This window comes from Pezoporus flaviventris, unplaced genomic scaffold, assembly GCF_033815535.1.
Source record: "Pezoporus flaviventris isolate CSIRO_AGI_PZ_B2104156 unplaced genomic scaffold, CSIRO_AGI_Pfla_v1 ptg000005l, whole genome shotgun sequence".
In the NCBI taxonomy this organism is placed as follows: domain Eukaryota; kingdom Metazoa; phylum Chordata; class Aves; order Psittaciformes; family Psittacidae; genus Pezoporus; species Pezoporus flaviventris.
The window spans coordinates 16,794,874-16,800,570 of record NW_026892553.1 but is presented as its reverse complement, the minus strand read 5'-3'; the positions used below and the strand labels follow the sequence as shown (position 1 = coordinate 16,800,570).

General features: G+C 35.6%; 1 long non-coding RNA gene across 1 annotated transcript; it reads right to left on the bottom strand.

Annotated features, from left to right (window-relative positions):
* Positions 1 to 860: 860 nt before the first annotated feature.
* LOC133265219 (uncharacterized) lies at positions 861 to 5,249 on the bottom strand. The gene is made up of 2 exons (XR_009741899.1): positions 4,363 to 5,249; positions 861 to 1,478 (listed from the first exon to the last, which is right to left on the bottom strand). It is a non-coding gene; the product is annotated as an uncharacterized LOC133265219 (long non-coding RNA).
* Positions 5,250 to 5,697: the final 448 nt, after the last annotated feature.

Below are 5,697 nucleotides of genomic sequence, written 5' to 3'. Positions count from 1 at the left end.
CCAAACCTACTATTCTATGATTTTATGATTCTATATCAGGTAAGGTATATAAAAAATACTTACAACTAATTAGAAATCAGTGAGGAAAATCAGGGTGAAATTTAGAGATTAATACAGTAGAAAACCAAACAATTAATTTCTGCTCAAATCAAGTGAATTAATAGCCAACTTGTTACCTCTGTTGATTTTTTTAATCAATCAATCAGTATCATAATTCAGGAGCAGGCAGGAAATATACCCATATGCTTTCCTTCCCTTGTAGAATTAGCCTAAAGAACTGAACCAAAATATAGGATTGCAGACTCACCACTTTTTTTTTCCCTTAGAGGCTCATAAATTATTTAAAGTTTCTTCATTTTCAGAATGCCCAGATGAATGCACTGAAATATTCAGAGACTAGAACCTAAAAGATTTTACAGGTGACTCAGTAATTCTTGCCAACAACTGAAATAAAAATTATGCTTTTTTCTTTATATTTTAAGTATAAGGAATTATTTTTTCTGTCTTAATTTTCCCCGTTATCAACAAATCACTTAAGATAATCACTATTAAATGAAAGGATATAAACATAACTGAAATGCAAATGTATGTTAGCAGTCCATTTTATTTTCCTTGAAAATACTTTTTCTCTTTTCACTCAGTTCTCTGTATTTGAAAAAGCAATATTACTTTATTTCTGGTAATTAAGTCTGGCACTCATGCTTTTTTCTATTACTACTTTTCTTAATGCTTATTTAAGAACTTTGCAAAGTTGAGTACACAAGGTTCTTTTTCAACACTTGTATTGATTTTTCTTTTGTCTTTTAACAAACAGACAGCAACCTGTACACAGCATGGAAAAAATAATAAGCAGCCAGTGCTCAAACAGCAGAGTCAACATTTTTATTCTTTTTCTAATGATCACTATAAGCAAACCAAGACCCAGCTGTACCTGAGTAGAAAAGGAGAGTCCTTCATTTCTGAAGTGTCAATGATATGGTAAAAAATTAAATAAGTGGGGCTTTCCCCCCCCTCTTGAACCTAAAAATGAAGAAATAAATTGAAATGGAACCTTTTCAGCTTTTTTTATTCTCCTTCCTAGGCTTTCTGAGCTTACGTGAGTTACTTGAATTCAGGTACCTGACCAGAAATGGGCTGCAAATATGTTAATTCAGGAGAGCAGGGAAACTTAATCTTGATTATGAATTAACATTGTCACTATAGCACAGATAGTCAAGATACGGATATGCATCTCAATCCTCTGTGCATAACCTGGCTGGAATACAAGAGAGTATATCACAGCATTTTGTGTATACACTTTTGAAAGCTCAGTCATGTGTCACACCTTTCTGTGTGAAATTGTGTGAAATGCGTCCGAAGGTACCGATGTGTTTGGATGGAGAGGAAGTCACCAGAACATAGCTGAAGAAAGCGTAAGTACGTGTGGAGAGATAGTGTTTAAAAGCCTTACAAGGTGAGGTAAGTTCTGGGGACTGAACCTGCAAAAATGGATAAAACACCAAAAGTCTGCTGAATTTGTCCAAAGCCACGAGTACACAGTAGCATCAACAACTGGTCATATCACTCAGACCACATCCAAGAATGTGGTGGCTGCAGTGTTCAAAGACACCACTATTATACATAAACCCTTGCATGTATTCCACACCTACCTAGAAGCTGCTGGTGTCACTGTGGCTCTCCATGTGGCTGGCCTCCCAGCTTTACTCCATCCACATAGCCGTGACTCACTCCATGTGCGTATGTATACAAATAAACTGTTTGGGGAATAAGTGGATGTATAGCAACTAGTAATGAAACCTGGCTTCTATTAATAATACCAAATTAATTCATAAAAGATTTTGATCTATGTTTCTACCAGCTCAGTCCCCTACCAGGGAAAGGGAATTCGTAATACTTGATCATTTTTTCTAGCTGGGAAAGATGAGGCATGAATCACTCTGTGGAAGGTCTGCTATGTGGTTGTGAAGGAGACCCCTCTCATGGAAGTAACTTCATTTCCTGAACATATCCATCCATTATTGTCTACAAGCAACAAACACCTTATTATTTGTTTTTAGTAAGATCTTTATGAGCTTTCAGTTCATGTTAAGTTTAAAAGGGTCATATTCTTTGATGTTTTGACAATGTAAAGGATTCTGATTTGCTGGGTTGGGTTTTTTTTTATCTTTTTAAACCTTAACTGGAATCAGAAGGCTGTATCATCAGTAGATAGAATGCATTATCATTAACTTCATGAAGCAATTTCTCTTGTACAATTTTGCTAGTGCAGGCATTCTAGCTTTTAGTTTAATTGAATTTGTTGATAAATCTGTCATGACATGCTTTCTATATATGATCTTTCTACAAAAAAATATTTCTATGGAATAAAAGTTACTCCATGAATAGTGTTAGAACAAGGCTTGCACATTGTTTAATCATATATTGAATCAGTTTCTAATAAGCAGTAGGAATGATTAGATTGGCCCTTCGTTCATTTGACTGTCCCATTAACATCTGTGGAATAGGGGATGAGAAAAAACATGTTGAAGCCACAAATTTATCAAATGTTTTCATTAAATATTACCAACTTTTTTCATGATTTAAAAAGAATATTCTCATTTAATCAATAAATGCAGTAAACAAATGCACTATTGCCTTTTGTATTAGAATTTCAGTTTCTACGCTTGTCTCCAAGGCCAAGAAAGAGCATGACTTTATGTTGCCGATGTGCTGTTTTTCATCAGGTTGTGTCTTAGTATATACATGTTATTTTAGATCTAAGGAAATGTGACAGAAGGTAACAGGCTATACTGTGGTGCTGCAATGTCAGCCTGTGCACCAGAAAGATTAGAATTTGCAGTGCTGTAAGCATGTTGACTGGAAAGCAGAAAACCTGCATAGTAACATCTAATTTTCTGACAGGAAGTCAAATAATTGGAGCGCACACACTCCTCCATTGCAAAACCACCCTGTTACTACCATGAGAATAATAACAGTTTGCTTTTCCCTTTGGTTTGGCAGCAAGTGATTATCACCTTCCACAGAGCTGAAGCAGACAGTGGGTACATTGTATATACAGTGAAAAGGAAATAGTGACTAGGGGCTACTGGATTTAACACATTTTATTACTGCATGCAACGTTATGGATTTAAAAAAAATGGAATCAATTTTCCCTTTCTGAAGTCTGATTGCAGTATTATTTTTTTAAATTTTATTTTATTTTAATTTTTTTATGAGAATGCTATTGGCTTCCTTTGGCATATTTCTTGATAACAACAAGACTGCCTTGGTTATTACAGTGCTATGTTTCATATCTCTTTGACCACAGTATAAGATGTTCCCTTTACTTAAAGCTTTCTTGATGTTATCAGACTGAGAAAATTTACTTCAGTAGCCCTAAAAGCCATTCCAGGAATAAGACTTGATCCTGCACTCAATTATCTGTCCACATTCCATCAAACAGCTTTAAAGAGGTTAAACAAAATGTAAGGACACCCACTCCTTAGATTAGCCAGGAAATGGTATCTGGGAATTGACTTTTTTCTTTCCCCCAATAGAAGAAAAAATAATGCCAGCAAGTCTCTGGGTTTATCAAAACCAGGCTCACCTTCATGGCTGCCAAATTGTCTTACAAAATCAATTAGTCATTTTGATTTCACTATATTTCACAAAAAATGCAGAGGAGGACTCATCTCTGAAGAGGATGTGATACTGGTGTGGTCATGCAGAACAGCGTTGTCTTTCAAAGTTATTAAAGCCAGTCAGTGGGAGAAGGGAAGTAAAATTAGGTCATCTTAATTCAAAGCCCTATTTTATTCTTATTGCCATTTCACTTTTGGTAATCATCAGCCTTATCCAACCATCATACTCACTTCATCTATCTCACTTGATAATTATGTCTTTGTAAAAAAACCAGAAGTTTACTTTTGGATGTTTTTAACTAGCTGGCTTCTCAAACTTTTCAAATACACTTTCTTTAATGAACTATCCATTTGATATTAATTAATTTGGAGAAATACGTTACAAATTACCATACCTTTTTTGTTACCAAATGAAGACCTAAACATTAAAAAATGAAAGATGAGACAACCAGTTATGAATTTGGTGACTCTGGCTACTTCATGTATTTCTGACAATTTCTAAGAAAGTTCTAGCATAGACTAAAATTAAAATAGAAGACCATCATTTGACAGTAATAGTTCAGCTAGGTATGCCCACTTGCACCTACAAGCACGCTAATGCGTATGACAGCACAAGAGGCAGAGAGAGAGAGAGAGCATAAGTGCCTAAGTGGAAATAGAGTGAATAACCTTAAGGATTAAAGTGCATAAAGATCTTTATAGCAAGTGACACAGGCCTGCTGTCAGTTACGGGAAAAAGTACCTCTGTTCCTTCCATGAAGTAGCGCTGTCTGCGACGTTTCAAGGGCAAAATGGAAAGGGTTTGCTGAGATTTTTTTCCATCTAGTTTTTAATATACTGGGATGAAGAAAATCCAGGTTTCAGGGATTTCTGACCTGTAAGCATCTTGCCGTAATCATCTGGTGCATGATACACTCCAACACTCCAGTCCTTGTTTGGGCTACATATTAATAGGTGATAGACCTGAAATAAAGGCACATGTTAGGAAAGGAGTTCATAAGTCTGTTGGTTTAGCATAGCTTTGGGGGAAGCAAAGAAAAGGAAACAGGAAGATCAAAACAATATGAACAAATTGTTAGCTAGTACAACGAAAAACAGCATGAGAGAAGAATTTAAAAGAGAAAAAAATACTGATATTAACCAGCTCTTGATGTTTCCTTCACCAGCAGAGGAATTTGTGTAGTTGTTCATAAATCTTACCAAGGAAACAACTAACATAATAATGCCATTTCTTCCTAGTAGAAGGAATTTGTGGTATGCTTTGCCCCATCCTTGCTAAACCACACAACTCTTTCTGGACATAAAGAGTAAAAGTGTAATATCTGCATTTCAGGGTGCTTCAAAAATTATTGTCTTTTTATAGTAATATTTTACCTACTGCCATAGAAAAGTCAATTCTGACTTTGGGATATGAAGCAAATCTTTATCTAAAATCTGGGCTCCTATTTAAGTGCAATATGACCTCTTTGGAATAGATAACTTCTTTAAATTAGATATCTCAGGAAATGTCTTTTATAAAAAAAGTAATCTTTCACCATCTTAACCTCTACATTGTTGCTGAGCTTATTCTAATCTACCTTTACCTCAGGTGTTAAAAGGATAAAAAATGACTCAAAAACTGGAATGAGTTTTTGAGATGCTGCACTCCTCCCCCCCACCCCTGCCATCTCCCCAACCACGGATACTAGTGTCCCCTAGGCCTGCTGGCTTCTGAGACAGAAAAGCAAAACACAAGCTTTTCTCTACAAATCTATCCTTTTATTTAATTACAAAAAGACAAACAGCCAAATTCATGGACTATTCCTACACAAACCCATCCTTTACTGCTATTTACAAACTAAAACTGAATATGGTTTAGGTTCTGGGTCTTTAACTTACCTAAACATGAGACTAAACTTCAAATTTCAGGTGTTTTACACTGTTTAAATTACCTTTTGGGACCGCTAGCCAAGGTTTTACCTGTAAGAAGACACGTACAGGTCAGAAACTTTATTTTGATGGAAGTAAGTGGTTTTATATCCAGTGTCCTGAAATCCAGGAGAGAACAGCACATGACCTTATGTCAGTTGCTGGCTCA